This window comes from Castor canadensis, chromosome 9, assembly GCF_047511655.1.
Source record: "Castor canadensis chromosome 9, mCasCan1.hap1v2, whole genome shotgun sequence".
In the NCBI taxonomy this organism is placed as follows: domain Eukaryota; kingdom Metazoa; phylum Chordata; class Mammalia; order Rodentia; family Castoridae; genus Castor; species Castor canadensis.
In genome coordinates this window covers 118,560,897-118,581,604 of record NC_133394.1, presented here as the reverse complement: position 1 = coordinate 118,581,604, position 20,708 = coordinate 118,560,897, and the positions used below count along the sequence as shown (strand labels likewise).

The 20,708-nt window shown below is 35.1% G+C and overlaps 1 non-coding gene across 1 annotated transcript; it reads right to left on the bottom strand.

Annotated features, from left to right (window-relative positions):
- Positions 1-215: 215 nt before the first annotated feature.
- On the bottom strand, positions 216-322 carry LOC141411131 (U6 spliceosomal RNA). Its single transcript, XR_012435972.1, has one exon. It is a non-coding gene; the product is annotated as a U6 spliceosomal RNA (small nuclear RNA).
- Positions 323-20,708: the final 20,386 nt, after the last annotated feature.

Sequence of the window (20,708 nt, the reverse complement as noted above, 5' to 3'; positions counted from 1 at the left end):
GAATTCTGATAGCACCTCCATCTCTCAGGATTCTCACAAATAAAAATGTCCCTACAGGCAAACTCACCTCTCATTGAGAACTAGTGGAATAAGATGTATAATTATTCCCTGATTTTGAATCCCTTTTTACTATTTAAACACATTCTTGGAAATTATATTGTATTTTGTAGTTATATTACCAATGACCTCTGTTTACTGAACATAAGGATAAAAGATTTATTTTGGAATGCTTCATGAATTTGGGTGTCATCCTTGTGCAGGGTCCATGCTACTCTTCTTTGTATAGTTTCAATTTTAATATATGTGCTGACAAAGCAAGCACAGGATAAAAGATTTTGAATGAAGAGGTGTGTGCCACGTGAGGTATGTTCCAAATACAAAAGTGCTCTAAACCAAGGTGCTCATTATTTGAATTCACCAACCCAGATGGCAAACGCTTCATTTATTAGTAGCAATTTAATACTTTGCTGTGAAAAATCAAGCAGGTTACTTTGACTTGGTAAGCTTATGGAGTTATAATTATCTTTTCTACAAGCCTTGTAGTTTGAAATATAGTTGGCACTTGAGATCCTTTGGGGATTGGTTCCAGAATGTCTCTCTATATCAAAATGAGAACATGCTCATGTCTTTTATATAAAATTACGTAGTATGTTTATTTAACCTATGCACATTCTCCTGTATACTTGAAACTTTCTTTAGATTACTTACAAGACTCAATGCAATGTAGTGGTTGTTATTCTGTATTGCTTAGGGAATAATAACAAGGATAAAAAATCTGCGGATGTTTACTAGGGAGGAAATTTTTTTTTCTGAATGTTTTTGATCTGTGTTTGGTTGAATTAGTAGACTCAGAGACCAAGGACTGTAATTTAAGAATTAGAGAAAAGTTGCAAAAATTCTATAAAGTATTTCACTTACCTTCATCCAGATTTCCCAAATGTTGACATTTTATTTCTTTTGCTCTAACTCTTCTTCTCTGTCCATATGTGTGTGTGTGTATATATAAAGTCAATACATAAACACTGCTTAGTACAGCATTTGGCACAGAATAAGGAGAGGTTTTCTGTATTTTATATGACATGTTTTATATATATATATGTATATATATGTTATATTCTGTATCCTGGGACTTTTTTTTTGTCTTTTATTATTCATATGTGCATACAAGGCTTAGGTCATTTCTGCCCCCTGCCTCCTGGGACTTTTTTAAAGGGCATGAATAGCTATGGCTAAGATACTTTTTATTTTATTTTTTAATTTATTTTTATTTTATTTTATTTATTTTTTATTTTTTTGTTCATTTATTCACATGTGCATACATTCTCCACCCTGCTCTCCTCTCCCACCCTTCCCCCTCTCCCCCCCTCAGTTCCAGGCAGGTCCCATTCTGCCTAACATACTTTTTAAAAGCATTTTTCATTTGAAAAAAATTTTATATGTGTGTTTATACATATATTTACATATACTTCATTTGTTTCTTTTTATAGATATATGTATATATGTATTTTTCCTTCTTTATTTTGGCATATAGTATATATTATACTATAGTATGTATTATATATGTGGACATATATATATAATATATATTTATTTATTTTTGGCAGTACTGGGGCTGGAACTCAGGGCTTCACACTTGCTAGACAGGCACTCTACCACTTGAGAGAAATCCCCAGTCCTCATTTGCTTTATTTATTTTTGCCTGAGCTGGACTTAGACCACAATTTTCCTACCTATGCCTGTTATATAACTGGGATCACAGGTGCTTCCCACCATGCCATTTTCTTGAGATGGGTCTGGATAACATTTTCCTCTTCTCCATCTCTGCCTTCTGAGTAGCTAGGATTATAAGTGTCAGCCACTATACCCAGCCAAGAACTAACATTTAATCTTTAGGACTTAAGTTTTGCCAACTTTTCAGTAATATCCCATGTAGGATCACATGTCCAGTTTGTTGTGTCCCTTTAGTCTATTTTAATATGGAACATTTCTTCAGTCTTTTTTCTTTTTTTTTTTTTGGCAGTGCTGGTGTTTGAACTCAGGCCCTCATGCTTGCTAAGCAAGTACTCTTACCACTTGAGTCTTTTTTTTTTTAAATTTCTTTCTTTCTCTTTTTCTTTTTGTCCTTTGTGACCTCTATGAACTGAGGTTTTTGTCACATGTCATCCACATTTAAATATTGAAACTCTTTTCCCCAGTTTGGTTGTATTTGGAGATGGGGCCTTTAAGGGATTAATTAAGGTAAATGAGGTCATAAGGACAGGGTCTTGCCCAAAGGATTGACACCCTTAGAAGAAGAGATACCAGAGCACTCCTTTTCTCTGAGTCACACATAGAAAAAACCACGTGAAGACCAAATACAAAGCTGATAATGTATCAACCAAGAAGAGAGCTCTTCCAGAAGGTAGCTCTGGTAGACCTTGATCATGAAGTTCTAACCTCCAGAATGATAAGGAAAATAAATTTCTATGATTTAAGCCACACAGTCGATGGCATTTTGTGATGGCAGAGCAAGCAGACTAATATAGTGGCCTTGGCATTTTGAAGAATACAGACCTGTTATAATGCTTAACCCTCAGATTTAATATATATCCATTCTGATTAGCTCAGAGGCTACTTAAATTTTCTAGGCAATACATGATGGAGGATTGAATTAAGATGCTGGCAGTGGCAGGGTGGATGGTTCATTTTCAGGATATTTCATACTAAAGCTGGCAGATTTCCAAAAACCTTGGGAAAAGAGAAGAAGCCTAGTTTAGCAAACATCATTTTCAAATGGGTGCAAAATCTATTTTATTATAGTTTATATACTTTATTATCAAGGAATTTATATTTTGAAACAATGTTTTAGTCCTAGTAGTACATTTTTATGCATTTTCTGCACAAATTTATTGAATAAAAGATTATTGATTAAGTAAATAAATTATTTATTTTATGCCAAATTTTTACTTCAGAAATAATCCAAAAGTCACAGGGTAAAAAAATTAGATGACTACTTTAAGCTATGATATCAGCAGCCAAAATATAAATAATGACTGGGGTTTTTTTCGTTGTTTCTAAACTGTTTCTAGGAACAATTTCAGAGAAGAACATTTTAGAAATTATCATTATTCAATATCTGCATTTCAAAAATTGTTGAAGTTCTAATTAAAGAGAATTTTCAAATAAAAATTCTGAGTGAAATATCCATTATTTAAAAACCATAACTGATACTTTCACATCAAATATGGATGTGTGGTAAAGGATTGGTAAATTATTGGAGACACACACTAAACATTATTGTAATGAAATCTCCCTTTATAAATAAATGGTGAGGAGTTAAAATATAGTATTTTCCTTTTTTTCTAAATGAAAAAAATCAACATAGCTATTAAAAACATTTACTAAGTGTTTGTTCTAAACTTACCTGTGGCCATTAAGTGATCATTTAGAACAAAGCAAAATTAATGTATTTTTTTTACCTTGATGGATTGTACAGTTTAGGGAAAAAATTAATAAAAATTTCTTGTGACTAGTTTTATAAAGAAGCATAGTAAAGTCCATAAGAGAGAAGGAAAGAAGAATCTACCTGAGGTGTATTTTTCAGAAAAGTCCATAATAAGGTAATGAGGTCTGAGATCTCAGACGCTGAGGAGCCAGCCTTGCTTGAGTAGGCAGTAGGCAGAGGGTAGGTTGTGTGCAAGTGCCCTAAGAGGGGGATAGTGGCCAATGTTTAGGAAATAAAAAAAGAATGTGCTCAGTTTAACTGGAGTCAGAGTCATGCTAAACACAAATAGACAAGGAATTCTGAATTTTCTAACTTACTCAGCTTGCTTTGATAATTGCAAGTAAAGTTAAAAAGGTAAAACAAACAAAAGCACAATTAAAATATTGATTAAGGATAAGAATGAAACAGGTTTGCTCATTTGCCTGTTGTTTTATTTTAAAAATAGACTTTCCCATCTATTGTTTTATTTTCTAGACACAGAAAAAAAATCTTTTTTTAAAATTTATTTTTTCCTTTCTTTTATTATTGTTGTACTGGGGGTACATTGTGACATTTACAAAAGTTCTTACAATATATCATAGTTGAATTTGCCTCCTCCATCCTTCTCTTATTTATTTATTTATTTGCAGTACTGGAGATTGGTCTCAGGGACTTCACCTTGAGCCACTCCACTAGCCCAAGTTTTTGTGATAGGGTTTTTTGAGATTGGGTCTTGCAAGCTATTTGCCTGGGCTGGCTTCAAATCTCTATCCTCCTGATCTCTGCCTCCTGCATAGCTAGGATTACAGGCGTGAGCCATGGGCCCAGCCTCCATTATTCTCCTTTATCCCCTAACCCTGAGAAAAAAATATTTTTTACTGATGGTCAAATACTTCTAGAATACGATTCTGTTGAGACCACCAATAAGTCAGGTGACTTCATAACGGTAGTCCCTACATACAGTTTAAGCCCCTAACTTCTAATCTACTCTGTCTCCATATGTTATATTCTTTAGAGCCAAGAAGAAAATCATAATTGAAAAATGTCACTGAACAAAAGGCTCCTAAAAGCAAGGAACTTTCACAACAGTTTTCCACGTTGTTTTGAATCCTGATGCTGGTTGTCTCTGAGTCTGAGCACACCAGTCTAAACCAGCAGGAGGAAGGCAGGGTGGGAGGGGTAGGGGAGACCTTGTTTTCTCCCACACAGCTCTAAGCACAGGTTCAAACCTCAGGTGAAATGTAGGTTGGAGCTCTGCTCTGACTTGCCACTGGTGCACTGTTTTTGGAAGAGATTTTAAATACTCCTTTTCATCATGTGTAAAAAAGTCAAGTTGACTGTTCTTTTATACTCATAACCAATATGTTTCTTGAAGGCATACAGTTTCAATTAAAGCTGAGACAGGGAAGCAACTCAGTTAATTCTGTCAGGGGAGTAAATCCCCGTAATGAACATACATTTCTGAATTGTTAGGATGTTTTCCTCCCTTCTTCCTTAAGTGCATTTGCCTAGCTAAAAGTAAAGGACTTTTTAAAAAAATTTAATTTTATCAGTTTTACATTTACTTACATGTGTATGTATGCCTTGCAAGCATGAGGCCCTGAGTTCAAGCCCCAGTACCACGAAATAAATAAATAAGTCTCATTTAAAGGTTCTTAAAAAAAAGGATTTTTTTTCTTCCTGAAAATTAAATGCCCATCATATGTGGAGAGAGACTAGGACAGTTTCAGTGCAGTACTGTGCTTGTACACAAAACAGTTCTGAAAGGTTAAGATAGGCATGTTTTGGGTGCATAAGCACAATGGATATATATGCTTTATGCAATGAAACTAACTCCATGAAGAATTATATTTTAAGCTGAGTTTGGTGACACACCCTGTAATCCCAGCATTTGGAAGGCTGAAGCAAGTTTGAGGTCAGCCTGGTCTACATAGCAAAATCCAGATCCAAAAAAAAAGAAAATTATGTTTTAAGTCAGTTATACCAGATACTCATAAAATGGAGTATGAGATTTGCAGTGAAGTGGAAAATGCAAGCCTGACCATTTTATTTTGTCTTTTCCCTAATTTATCTAACAAATTGAAGCAATAAAAAGTAAATATACGTATATTTGAAAATAACTGTATCTCAATTGAATTGGTTTCATGTGAGTTTTAACCAGTAAATATGGACAGAGCATAGATGCTTTTGGCAGGAAAGATGCTTTGAAGTATTGTACAAAGGCCCATCTTTCTCTTTAAGTCTCTTGCATACAGCTACTTCATTGAGAGGGGAGAGACAGGTTTGCTATTTTTACCTCCTCCTTGGGAAAAAAGAAAGAATTAGATTGAATTTAAAAATGTATGTTATTTAATTTAAAGTCTTTTAAGGTAAAGTAATTATCATTAATTTTTAATCTCTTTTTTTTTGCCACAATGAGAAATTATTTGCATATTTAATGAACATTATAGTCCTTAAAAACAAAGTTTGTTACACCAATAAGGCACAGAGGGACGGATGTTGTTTATTTCTTTAAGGACCTAGAAGTGAAACGGCTTGAAGATAGTCTTTAAAAAATCATCAGTTAGGCAGTTTTAAATATGCTTCTTTCCAGTGTCCTTTCTGCTATAAAGAAAATGGTAAACTAGTTTAGTATAGCAATACTTACTAAGAAACCACTATGTGTGCGGCGTGGTGCGACACACACAAGATGAATATGACACAGCACTTGCTTCCTGGAGTTCATTGTCTTACTTGAAAAAATATTTCAAGTAAATAATTAAACCTCTTCATTAAAAAAAAGTCAGGTTTATTGTCATAATGGATTATTCTGTATGTGTTATGTTTACAAGCAACATTTCTTTCTTTTTATGGCCTTACTGAGGTATAAGTGAGAAAACAGAATGTATGTAAAGTAGACAAATTTGATAAGTTTTCATATATGCATATACCCATGAAATCATAATAATTAAGGTAACGAATGTATTCACCATCCTCCCAAATTCTCCTCATTTCTTCCACTAATTCGGCTGATTCCCTATCCTCAGAAACCACTGGTATTTCTGTTATGATATTCTATATAGAATTTTATATAATTCTGTATGCATCCTTTTGCATGCTTTCTTTAAGACAGGATAATTTTCAGACTTCCATTTTGTGGCATGCATCAAAATGTCATTTGTTTTTATTACACTATCATATTTCAATGCATTGAATTTTAGTGTGCCTATCTGTTCATCTGTTGATGGATGCTTGTTTCTGGTTTCTGATGACAATTATGAACATCTGTACATACATAGTGTCTATGTACACACACATCTTTGTGTGAATGTGTGGGCTCATGTTCTTGGATAAATATCTAGATGTGGTATAGCTGGTAAACTGGTAGAGCTGGAAGACTTATCTGCCATATATATTCATTTTATACATTTGTATGTCCCATCTGTAATTACATTCAAATACTTATATATTTAATATTTTCACTGTATAAGAAAGCAACTGTTTTCCAAAGTTGGCTGTTTTCTGTTTACAGATGATCAATATGAATGTTCCAGCTGTTTCATATTCTAACCAACAGTTAGGATAGCTACACTCTCTTAATATCAAACATCTGAAGCTTTGAGTGGCTCAGTGACCTTTAATTTGCGTTGTCTTAGTAAGTAATGATTTTGTGCATTTTCCATGAGCTTTTCTGCCATCTGTATGTCTTCATTAATTGTCTAATTAAAATGTTTTCCATGATTTAAAAAGTTGTGTTGCATATGTTCTTGTTATTGAGTTTTTAAAAATTCTTTATTTATTCTGGGTACAAATCATTTATCACAAATGTAGTCTGTCAATAGTTTCAAGACTTTGGTTTTCCTGCTTTTCCCCTCAATAGTGTTATGCAAAAGCTAGCAGTTATAAATTCTGCTAATAACCAATATATAAGTATTTTTCTTTGTGAAAGATTTTTTTCCTAATCCAATTCCAAAAAAAGATTTTCACTTATATTTTCCTCTGTAATTTGTAGGCTTTACTGTTTGGTTTGTGACCTATTTGAGTTAATTTTTGTATAAAGTATAATCTATGGGTTGAAATTCTTCTTTTTTAAATTTTTGTCTTAATATGGATAAGTACTATTTGTTGAAAAGACTGTCCTTTCTGTACAGAATTACCTTAGCACTTTAAAAAACATTCATTCTATTTCTGGACTCTACTGTTTTTCATTAAACTATTTACACTTATTCAATGACTATAAATTTATTTATTTTTTGCATCTTTTTAAATTGTTGTGCTGGGTGGGTGTAAATTGTATCATTTCCAAAGGTTCTCACAATGTGTTATATATATCATACTTAAATTCACTACCTCCACTGCTCTCTTTCATCTAACTCTTCCCCCCCACCTTGAATTCCTGGTACAGTTTCAACAGGTATTATTTTTGCATTTACATACATGTGTACAAATTATTTGCATTGTATTCATCCCTTTCCCTGCCACCTCCTCTCTCCCAATAGTGCCAGCCCCTCCTTCCTCGTAGAACCTCTTCTGTTCTCCTGTTCTCTGATTTTGTAGAAGAAAAAGCATAAAAGATAAAAAGAGATACATGGTGGTTTTGCTAGTTTGAAATAAAGATAGCTACACAGGGAGTTTCCTTGTGTGGTTTCCATGCATATATGTATTACAACACAACTGGTTCATCTCTTCCTGTCCTCTTCACTCTGCCCTAGTCCACTTCCCACGGTGACTCAGGCCAGTACAAGATTTGTACATTCTATATTCATTCCTGAGCACATCAACAGCATTCAAGTTTTTGGTTTTCTTCCCTTGCCTTATCCCTCCCTCAAAAAGCCTCCCTTTAATATGACCCATGTCCCATAATATTGATACATTTGTTTTAGATCTATAATCCACATAAGAGGGAGAAGATGTGGCTTTTGGTCTTCTGAGCTTGACTAACTTCATTTAAGATGATGTTCTCCACTTCGATCCATTTAGTTTTGAATGAAAAAATTTTATTTCTATTTTGTGGCTAAAATTCCATTGTGTTTAAATGACATATTTACTTAATTCATTTGTCAGTAGTGGGGCATCTTGGTTGTTTTCATAGCTTAGCTATTGTGAGTAGTGCTGTAATAAACATGGATGTACAGATGCCTTTGTTGTAAGCTGACTCACATTATTTCGGGTATATCCATAGGAGTGGTGCTGCTGGATTGTGTGGCAGATCTATTTTTAGTTTTTTAAGGAGCCTCCATATTGTTTTCCATAGTGGTTGTACTAGCTTACATTCCTACCGGCATCCTGCATCCTGTTCCCTGCCTGCTTGCCAACATTTGTTGTTGATCTGACAATAAAATTATATTTGATATTAGAAAGTGAAGCATCTCCATGGTTTTCTTTTTTTAAATTTTACTGTTTTTACACTTACTTACATATGTGTATACATTATTTGGGCCCCCTCCACACACTCCCCATCCCTCCACCCCCTGCTTCAGGGCAGAACCTGTTCCACCTTTTTGTTTTCCGACTTTGTTGAAGAAAAAACATAAGAGATCATAAGAAAGACATAGCATTTTTGCTAGTTTGAGATAAAGATAGCTATCCAGAGATATTCCTAGCTTTGCTTCCATGCACATGTATATTACAATCCACATTGGTTCATCTCTACCTGACCTCTTCACGACTTCCTAGTCGTCTTCCTATAATGGACTCTGCCAGTTTAAGATTACTATATTCGCTCCTCTACATTAAGCACATCAACTACATTCAAGTTTTAGGTTTCCTTTCCTTTCCCTATTCCTTCTGTGTGCATTTTCCCCTTAGTGTTTGACATATGTCTAATAATATTACTGCATTTATTTTAGGTCTATAATCACATATGAGGGAGAACATGCGATGTTTGGCCTTCTGAGCCTGGCTAACTTCACTTAAGATAATGTTCTCCAGCTTCATCTGTTGACTTGTGAATGACAAAATTAAACTGTTCTTTGAGGCTGAGTAAAATTCCATTGTGTATAAATACCACATTATCTTGGTCCATTTGTCAGTTGTGAAACATCTTGGCTATTTCCGTAGCTTGGCTAAGTAAATAGTGTTTCAATAAACATGGGTACGCAAGTGCCTTTGGAATAACCTGCGTTGCATTCCTTCTAGCTTATCCCTAGGAGTGGTATTGCTGGATCATGTGGCAGATCTATGTTTAGTTTTTAGAGAAGCCTCCATATTATTTTCCAAAGTGGTTGTATTAGCTTACATTCCCACCAGCAGTGTATGAGTGTTCCTTCTTCTCCACATCCTCACCAATATTTGGTGGTGGTGGTGTTCTTGATGCTAGCTATTCTAAAAGGAGTGAGGTAGAATCTTAGTGTGGTTGGGATGGTCAGGGATGGTGAGTATATTGCCATGAGTTTTTTGGCCATTTGGACTTCTTCTTCAAAAAAGTTCTGTTTAGTTCAGTTGTCCACTTCTTTATTGGTTCATTGATTTTTGGGACGTTTAGTTTTTTGAGCTCCCTGTATATTCTGGTTGTCAGTCCTTTGTCTGATGTATAGGTAGCAAATATTTTCTCCCACTCTGTGGGTGGTCTCTTTAGTTTAGAGACCATTTATTTTGTGCAGAATCTTTTTAATTTCATGTAGTCACTTTTGTCTATCCTTTCTCTTAGTTGCTGGGCCCTTCAGTTCTACTGAGTAAGTCCTTGCCTATACCTATTACTTTCAGAATGTTCCCTGCTCTTTACTAACTGCAAGCTTTCAGATCTGGTATTAAGGTACTTAATCCACTTTGAGTTGATACTAGTACAGGGTGACAGGCATGGATCTAGTTTCAGTTTTCTGCAAGCAGATAACCAGTTTTCCCAGCAACATTTGTTGAAGAGGCTGTCTTTTCTCCATCGTATGATTTTGGCATCTTTGTCAAAAATAAGATGGGCATAGCTGCGTGGATTCAAATCCAGATACTCTCTTCTGTTCTACTGGTTTTCATAACTGTTTTTGAGTCACTACTATGCTGTTTTTCTGGCTATGGTTCTGTAGTGTAGTTTGAAGTCAGGTATTGTGATACCTCCAGTGTTGTTCTTTTTGGTCAGTATTGCATTGGCTATTTGCGATTCTTTGTGTTTCCAAATGAACTTTAGGGTAGATTTTTCAATCTTTGTGATGAATGTCATTGGGATTTTGATGGGAATTGTGTTGAACATGTAGATTAATTTTGGTAGAATAACCATTTTTACTATGTAGATTCTTCCAATCCATGAGCATGGGAGATATTTCCACCTTCTGTAGTCTTCTTTGAACTCTTTCTTCAGTAGATTGTAGCTCTCCATGTAGAGGTCATTTACATCCTTTGTTAAGCTTATTCCTAGGTATTTGATTTTTTTTTTGAGGCTATTGTAAATGGAATTGTTTTCCTATATTTTTTCTCAATTTGTTCATTGTTGGTGTAAAGAATGGCTACTGATTTTTTTGTGTTGATTTTGTATCCAGCTACATTGCTGAAGCTATTTATGGTGTCTATGAGTTTTTGGGTCTTTGAAGAATAGGATCATAATGTCTGCAAATAGGAATACTTCGACTATTTCTTTACCTATTTGTATTCCTTTTATTTCTTCTTCTTGCCTTATTGCCCTGGCTAGGAAGCCAAGTCTGTCTTGAATAAGAGTGGGGAGAGTGGGCACCCTTGTCTCATTCCTGACTTTAAGGGAAATGGTTTTGGTTTTTCCCCATTAAGCATGATGTTGGCTATAAGTTTGTCATATATAGCCTTTATAATGTTGAGGTACATTCCTTCTATTCCTAGCTTTCTTAGAGCTTTTATCATGAAGTGGTATTAAATCTTATCAAGGGCTTTTTCTGCATCTATTGAGATGATCAAGTGGTTTTTATCTTTGCTTCTATTAATGCACTGTATTACATTTATTGATTTGCATATGTTAAACCACCCCTGCCTCCCATGGATGAAGCCAACTTGGTCACGGTGGATGATCTTTCTGATGTTGTTGGATTCATTTTGCCATTATTTTATTGACAATTTTTTGCATCAGTGTTAACTAAGGAGATTGGCCTGTAGTTCTCCTTTTTGGATGTGTCCCCTGGTTTGGGGATGAGTGTAATACTAGCTTCATAGAATGATTTATGCAGTGCTCCTTCCCTTTCTATTTTGTGGAAAAGTTTAAGGAGAATTGGTATTAGTTCTTCTTTAAAGGGCTGGTAGAATTCAGCAGAGACTCTGTCAGGTCCTGACTTTTCTCTTTTGGGAGACTCTTTATTGCTCTTCAATTTCATTATGTGTTATAGATCTGTTTCTGTGGTTAATATTCTCTTGGTTCAGTTTTGGATGGTCATAAGTATCTAGAAATTTGTCCATTTCTTCAGGATTTTTCAATTTATTGCATTGTAGATTCTCAATGTAGTCTCTGATTAATTACTAGATTTCTTTGGTGTTCGTTATCTCTCCATTTTAGTTTCTGATTTTACTAATTTTGGTCTTTTCCCTTTGCATTTTAGTCAGATTTGTCTGGGGCTTGTTAATCTTGTTTATTTTTTCAAAGAACTAGCTTTTTGTTTCATTGATTCTTTGTATGGTTTTTTTGGTTTCTATTTCACTAATTTTGGCCCTTATTTTTATTATTTCTCTCCTGCTTATTTTGGGGTTTTCTTGTTCTTATTTTCCTAGGAGTTTGAGATGTAACATTAGGTCATTTATTTGAGATCTTTCTGTGCTTTTAATATATGCACTCACATTGTTTATTGAATATATTATGTATTCCTCTGGCTTGCACCAGTTGTCCTTCTTCAATGCCCATGATTTGCAGGTTTGGTCCTTTGATGGAGTTGCTGAGTTCTTGCATATTCCTTTCACAGTTCTTGAGTCATTTGACTAAGATTTCTTCTGCTTTTTCTTTAATTTCTATTTTATCTTCAAACTTTGAGATTCTGTCTTCTACTTTTCCTAGTCTGCTAGAATGGCCTTCCACTGTGTTTTTTTTTTTTTAACTAGAGGGACATTTTATTTCCAGGATTTCTGTTTGATTCTTTTTTCTGAGTTTTTCCATATCTTTGTTCAACTCCTCTTTTGTATTTTGTATTGTCATCTTTAATTCAGGTATCTCATTTTTTATCGTGTCTTTTGTTTCACTTATAAGTCCTCTTTGAGTTCATTTATTTGTTTCTGTGTCTTCTCATGTTCTTTATTTTTGGTGTCTTGAAAGTTTTTGAGCGTATCTTCTACTTTCTGATTAACCAGGTCTAGTATCTTCTTCATGTCTTTCTCAGAGATTTCTTCCAAGATTTCCTTTTTGAGGTTTTTTTCATGGGCATCACTTGACATCTCAGTGACATTTATCATTGTTTTGTTTGGGTCAGGAAACTGGGTACATATTTTCATCATTTCACCCTGAATCCTGTATTGAATTATCTTTCTGAAGTGTGGTTTCCAGCCCTTCTTCTTATCACTCCACTTAGTGCTGTGCAACTATATTCTTGATAGGCTAGTTGGTGGTTTTATTTGCCTGTTTTCTTTCCCTTGGTTTAATTTTTGTGTTGCAACTGACTTGGCTGTTAGCTAGGTTGATGTGCTCTTTCTGTCCCTGGCCTGGAGGTGTAAGTTAGCAATAACAATTTCACAGGTTCAATGCCAGACCTGTTGTTTACATATTATATAGAAAACCCCTTGGTGATAATGTCTATAAACAGTCAACATTGGGGGGAGGGAGTAATTGTTATTAAGCTAGATATAGAAATTTGGGTAATTGGTAAAGATGGCACTAAAAAGGAGGGGGCAGGAAAAGGGTTGGGTGGGGAAGAGGTAAGGGGGTTGCTGGGTTTTGTAGCCCTTGTGTGTGTTTATATGTATTTATGCTGTTGTAGTTGTGAGTGCTTATGTTAGGGATTGCAGGGGGCTGGGGTTGTGTACAGTTGGTAAACTATGCTAGTTGGGTGGTGAGTTGGTGCTAGAAGGGAGGGGTAGTGTGGTAACAATTTGGGAGAGGATAGGAGGGAGAGATGAAGTAGGGGGACAGAGTGGACGAGAAGGGGCAAAAGAGTAGTTGGGATGGAGAACAATGGATTGTAGTACAAGAAAAGGAGGGAAAGTGAAGTAGGTAAGAATAGCAATAAGTAAATAGTTATGGTGAAGTTAATAATACAAAAAATAAAAACTCACAGACAACAAAAAAAATCAGGTACAGGAACAACAAAAAGTTCAGTCTCTTGATAAAAGTTCTGGAGTTATAACTTAGGTGTCCAATCCTGGTTTTGGTGTACAAGTGGGAGCTTTTATTTGGTCTCACCAGGTACTGGCTTGTGAGAAATATTTGGTTCCTTCTGTCCACAGAGCTAGTTGCAGTTGAGAGGTGAGGTAATCTTCCAGTTCGTGCAGGGTGGTCAGAGCTGATGTTGTTTTCACCAGGCAGTATCTGTGTTGCCCTTCAGCTGCAAATCTGATCAGCTCCTCTCCCAGCAAGTTGTGACAATTTAGTTTTGAATACTGCCCTCTGACCCACAAGATCAGCTCTGGGATCCACCACCTGCCTCGATTTAGGATCTTGGCTTGTTTCCTCACCCCTGCTCTCAGCCTTTGTTGTTTTTCCTACGTTTGTTCACTGAGAGTTTGGCATTTAGAGTTCGGCTCCTTGCCCTATCCCCATTCCCTGGGGCAGGTTCAGTGTTCCACCCCCACCTCCACTGTTGGTGTTAGATTACAGTTTACTGTTTATGCTTTTCACTTTTGTTGGAGGGGGTTCAGTCTGCCAAGGGGGCTGCCCTGGATTATGTTCCTAGGTGGTGGGTAAGGGAGTAATGTATGGTGCATGATGCTCACCTGTTAGTTGTACAGATTCACAGAAGCAGCTTTGGAACCAGCTTGCAGGGAGAAATGGTGTAGCATAGTGAGGCTTTCCTTGGTTAGGGGTCCAGGATGTTGCAGAGTTCAATTCTGATTGATGTTCTGTCTTCTGCTTGTTGGTACAAAAAAAAAAGAAAGAAAAGAAAAAAAAAAAAACAACAGAGACAGAAAAGAAAAAAAAAAAAGAAGTGGCCAGGGTGTTTTTTTCCCAGGGTGGGATATGCCTTGCTGGCTGTGCTGTGCAGGATTTTTGTGGCTGTTACGTGCATTTAAAGGCTGATTTAAGGGTCAGCCTTTGAATTTTATGTGCAACTAAGGTGATGGTGCTTATTATTTTGGCTAGAAGTAATCAGAATTATCCAAGTGTAGCTCCAACATCTCAAAGTGGTTTCTGGAGTCACAGAACTTAGTATTTCTGATTCCCTACCCTAACCACCATCTTGAATCTTCTGATTTTCTTTTTCAAATTTGTTTTGACTATTTGAAGTTCTTTCAATTTTCATAAAAGCTTTAGAATCTTTAAACCTCCACAAAAATGCCTAATGGTATTTTGATATAGAAAATATTAAATCTGTGGATAAATTTGGGAGAATTGGCATCTTAGCAATGTCAAGTTTTCTGATATGTGAATATAATATATCAAGGTGATAGTCTCCCTTTTTATCTCTCATTTACTTAGAGTTTTTGTTTGTTTTAAAGAAGGAATGAATGCTGCATTTTAAGAAATGCTCTTTTTAAAAATCCATTGAGGTGATCATATCTTTTCTTTTGTTAACATGGTGAACTACATTGATTTTCAAATATTAAGCCAATCTTTCATTCTTAGAATAAATGCTACTTGGTCATGAAAAACTGTATTACCATTTTTATATTTTTTAGACTAAATTTGATAAAAATGCTAAGAATTTTTGTATCAAATTTTTGTAAGAGCTATTTTTGGGGGTGCTGTAGTTGTTTAAATTTTTGTTCATGAATTGTCTTTTTGGTTTCAGTATGAGGGTCTACAGAATTAATTGCATAGTTTTCCTTGTTCTTCTATTTACTGGAAGAGATTGTGAAGAATTAGTATTAATTCTACCTTAGATATTTGGTAAAATGGTGTTTTCATGTGGACCTGGAGTTTTCTTTGTGGGAAGATTTAGAATTGCAAACTCAATTGAGAAATAGATAAAGGGCGGTTAGTCTTTGCATGTACCCAGAAAGTTTCAACTTCCAGTGTTCATTGGTATCATTGTACTTAAGAACCCCTTTAGGAGTTCTTATAATGAAAGATGTTGGCAATGAGCTGGCCCAGGTTTCTCATGTCTGAAAAAATCCTTATTTCATCCTTGGTTTAAAAAAAATATATATATGTATATGCTGGTTATAGAATTTTAAGTAAACAGACTTTTCTTTCATCACTTAGTGATAATGCTTTTTTTTTGTTTGCTTACTCAGGCTTTGCCAACAAGTCTATTGTCATTCTCATTATTCCTCTGCCTTTGCCCTCTATTCATTTTCTTTTAATATTTTTATCTGTAACATTGGATTCAAGTAATTTAACTATAATGTCTCTTGGTGTAGTATTTTTCTTCAAATTTCTTGTAGTTGAGGTTTGTGGAGTTCCTTGGAACTGTGGGTTTATAGTTTTCTTCAAACGTGGAAAAATTTTGACAATCATTCCTTGAAAATTTTTGTCTCTCCCTCTCTCTCCTTTCCTTCAGAGACTCAAATTACACCTTAATCTGGCCAATTAAAATTGTCCCATGGCTACTTTAATTTTTCCAGTATTTTTCTCTTTCATTTTTGTATAGTTTCTATTGCTATATCTACAAGTTCACAATTAAGGGCAGTGTTCAATCTGCCCTAATTACCATGAAGGTATATTTAATTTCAGATATTTTATCTTTTGTATAAAAGTTTATTCTTCTATCAATTACTGAGCATACTCAAAATTTTCTATAGTTTTGAATATGAGCACTAACATTTTAGTAAGTGTGTCTTTGTCATTGTCAAATATTCTATTATGATATTGTAATAATGTGACATCACATGGTATAAATTCATGTCACTTAAGTTTTGGTCGATTATATTTACTTATCTTTGTTGGTCCTGTTTTCTTATTTTTTGCATTTCTTGTAATTATTGACAGGATACACAATATTGTAAATGTTAAACATGATTGAATTCTCAATATTTTTGCATTCTAGAAATATTTTTGAGCTTTGTTTTGGGGGCATTGTTAATTTCTTAGGGATAATTTTTACTTGTAAAAAAGTAAAGTCTTACGTGCTAGTTAGATCTCATTTGAACTATTTTCTGTCCTTTGATGCTGACCAGATTCCTTCTTTCTCTGCCTTGGATAAAACTGATTAAGCAGTTTTTGTGTTGTTTTGAAATTATTTTCATGTATCCCTCAAAAAACTTTAAATTACTTTCATTTTAACTCCCTGTATTTTAAAACAACTTTTATACTTAAAAGATCCTAAAAACTCCACCAAAAATCTTAGATCTCATAAATACTTTCAGGAGAGTACCATGATATAAAACCATTATGCAACAATCAGTAGCATTTTTAGATAGTGATAATGAACAGGTTGAAAAAGAAATCACAGAAATAATCCCATTCACAATAGCATAAAAAAAGTAATAAACTTAATGAAGAAAATGAAAGACAATGAAAACTATAAATCACTGAAGAAAAAAGTCAAAGAAGACATCAGAAGATGGAAGTACATCCCATAAGCATAGTTTGAGAGAATCAATATTGTGAAAATGGATATTCTACCAAAAGTAACCTGTATGCTCAATGCATCACTGCCAAAATTCTACTGACATTCTTCACAAAGGTAAATGAATTAATCCTAGAATTCATATGGCAGCACAAAACATCTTGAATAGCCAAAGCATTTCTGAGCAAAAAAGAGCAATGTTTGAGGTGTCACAATACTGACTTCAATCTATACTGCAGAGCCATAGTAATAAAAACAGCATGGTATTGGCACAAAAACTTACATGAAGACCAGTGGAACAGAAAAGAAGACCTAGACAAACACAGACACAGGTACAGCCATTTGACAAAGGAACCCAAAACATATATTGGAGAAAAGATGGCCTCTTCAACAAATGGTGCTGGAAAAGCTGGATATATACCTGTAGAAGACTGAAACTAGATTCCAGTCTTTCACCCTGTACTAGTGTCACTTTAAAGCTGATCAAAAGGAGTGAATTCAAGCATGGTATATTTGATATATTATAAGAACTTTTCAAATGCCACAGTACACAAAACCCTACACAATAATAAAAAAAATCTCATGTAAAAACAATCTCAATGTAAGACCTAAAACTTGAAAACTACTACAGGAAAAACACTGGATCATATAGTTCCTGAATAAAACTGTAATTTCTCAGCAATTAAAAGAAGGGATTGACAAGTGGGACTGTACCAAAGTAAAAAAGTTTCCGTGCAGCAAAAGGAAACAGTCATTAGACAGAGGAGGCAGCCTACAGAATGAGAGTAAATTTTTTCCAGTTATACAGCTGACAAGGGATTAATAAACAGGAAATACTAATCTAATCTAATCTCCCTAAGAATCAACAACCCAACGAATAAGTGGGCAAATGAACTAACAGACAACTCTCAAAAGAAGTACAAATGGCCAATTAGTATGTGAAGAAATGCTCAACATTTCCTGACCATAAAGGAAGTACAAATTAAATTGACATTGATATTTCACTCCACTCCAGTCAGAATGGCTGTCATCAAAAACACAAGCAAAACAAATGTTGGCAAGGATGCAAGGGAGGAAGGAACTCTTATCCACTGTTGGTGGGGAGGTAAATTAGTACAACCACTATAGAAAACAGTATGGAGGTTGTTCATAAAACTAAAAAGAGAACTACATATGATCCAATGATACCATTCTTGTGCATATAGCCAAGAATGTAAGTCAGGAGAAAAGAGAGACATTTGAATCTCTATGTTTATTGCAGCTCTATTCACAATAGCAAACTATGGAACTAGCCCAGATGCTCAAAAACTGATGGATGCATTAAGAAAATGTGGTATAGGGTTGGTGGAGTGGCTTAAGTGGTAGAGTACCTGCCTAGCTAAGTGTGAGGCCCTGAGTTCAAACCCCAGCACCACCACCACCAAAAAAAAAAAATGAAAGAAAATGTGGTATATATACACGATGGAGTATTATTCATAAAGCCATAAAGAAGGATGGGATTTTGTTGTTTGCAGGTAAGTGGATAGAATTGAACATCATCATGTTATGTGAAGTAAGCCTGGTCCAAAAGGACAAAGGTCACATGTTTCCCCTCATATGTGCAAGTTAGAATACAAAGATAAATGTATACATGAGTACATCCATGATTATATTTATATATGTGGATGTACATATACATATATATATATTCTAGTGGTATTGTTTGTGGGAACTAGGGGAGTGGAGAGCAGACAAGAGAATGATAGATAGTGAATGCTATCAAAATAACATTGCACTGGACATCAAGATGGCATAATGAAACAGCAAAAGCTGCTGGAGAAAGAGAGTAATAGAGGTAATCTGATTAAAGTACAATATATGCATGTGAAAAATACCCTGGCAAAACCCCCTTGAACAATTAATATATACTTAAAAAATGAGGTACAGGAATGTAAAAGGTAAAACAGTTCTTTTATGGGAGTGGTACCAGTGGGGAGAAGGAAGGGTAAAGGAAGGAAGACACGGTCAATGCATTTTACAGACTTATGAAAATAGAACAATGAAACCTGTTGAAGTTGTTTTAAGGAGGGATGGGAGAAAATGATGAAGGGGTGAATCCAAACAAGGTACATGGTAAGTACATATGTAAATGTCACAATGAAACCCCACAGGTACAACTAATATATGCTAGTAATTGTGTAAAAAATTATTGTGCAAGGGGACATTCTTGGCTAAAAGAATAGCACATGCAGACCTAGCTATAAAGAACACTCACCTAATAAAAATGACAACTTCCCCTTCATTTATTTCCTCTGTCTTTGCCTTGTATCCGCACCTGCACCCACCCCCACCCCAGGGATGGAGTCATTAGAGCCACTGCTGGCTGGCTCAGCTTATCTCTATTTTCCAAACCATGCAAAGTATATGTGAATAGCTTCAGAACTTACATTTCCTGGAAATATAATTATTTTCTCAAATTTGGTATTTGGTGGTCATTCACAACTGCTGAACTTCTGGGTGTGCCCCTGAGTTGTCTTCATGCAGTCTCTGGTCTAGGTTTTATCCACTGGGCAAACTTCTTACTTTCCTTGCCTATTTTCTCCTCTCCTTCTCCATTCTTCCCCAATGCACCAGGACTCTTCCACAGTTGATGCATCAAAGAATCATTGTCTGTTACCTATTGTCGCTCTAGTATTAATGGTTTCATCAGAAAATTATCCAGGTGATGGGGTTTTTGATGATTCAGTGTATTTTTTCCACTTCTCCTTTCTATTTTGGAACCTTCTCTTAAGATTCAAAATGGAAATCATAGGTTGTTTTCTTGACTTTATGGTAGTATTCATTGTTCAATCACCTGTTACCCACTTTGGACACGACACATTGAACAGCTGACTTAAGCTAAAAAGGGGTCTGAAAATAAATCCAGTCATTCCAATCAGTCTGCAATCACTCCAGAAAGGAGAAAATATCCTAAGAGATTTACTGACAATAGATCACTTTTTATCATGCATGCATAAATCATATAAAGTTTATTTCCAGAGTGGGAGAAGAGTGAAGCAGGTCAGGAGAGAGAACAGGAGATAGAAGAGGATAGTTTTGTGGCTTTTCTTGTGGCTTTCCAACTGTTGAGTCCATGCTTTTCTGAGGCCTCCACTGACATTTTCCCCCTTTGCTTTTGTGGGAAATGTTTGTATGTTTTTAACAAGTCCTCCTTGCTGTTTAATGTAGCTTCCAGTTCACACTAACATGGAATCAAATTAGGCCTTTTGACTTTTAGCCTTCTGGGTGATATGTCTTAACTTCTCAAAGTTTGCCTCTGGTGTACCATCACCTGTTGCAACATAGGTATATACTCAACTCAGATGTGCAGACCTTCCATCAGTCCCTATGCCCTTCCTTCTTGTGACCTCTCCATGCTACCTTTGGGTTCCCCTGACTTCCATAATTCCCCATAAATCTGTCTGGACCCAACACAATAAAGTGAATTAATAAATCTTGAAGTTTCTGGTTGAGATAATTCTAGAAATCCTTTAAAACATTTTTACCTGACAATATGACTTAAAAATGCAAACTTAAATTTTCACATTTATTTTTATTACATCCTTATGCCACTTTTCTGCTTTTTAATTCTGAAAACACTAGATTATTGTAGTGAATTAATTTTAAATTAATCATTTTATGAAAGTTGAAAGTCCTTTTATGTAATAAAATTTGCAGTGTATTCTTCTTATAGTGTTTCAGCATCTGCT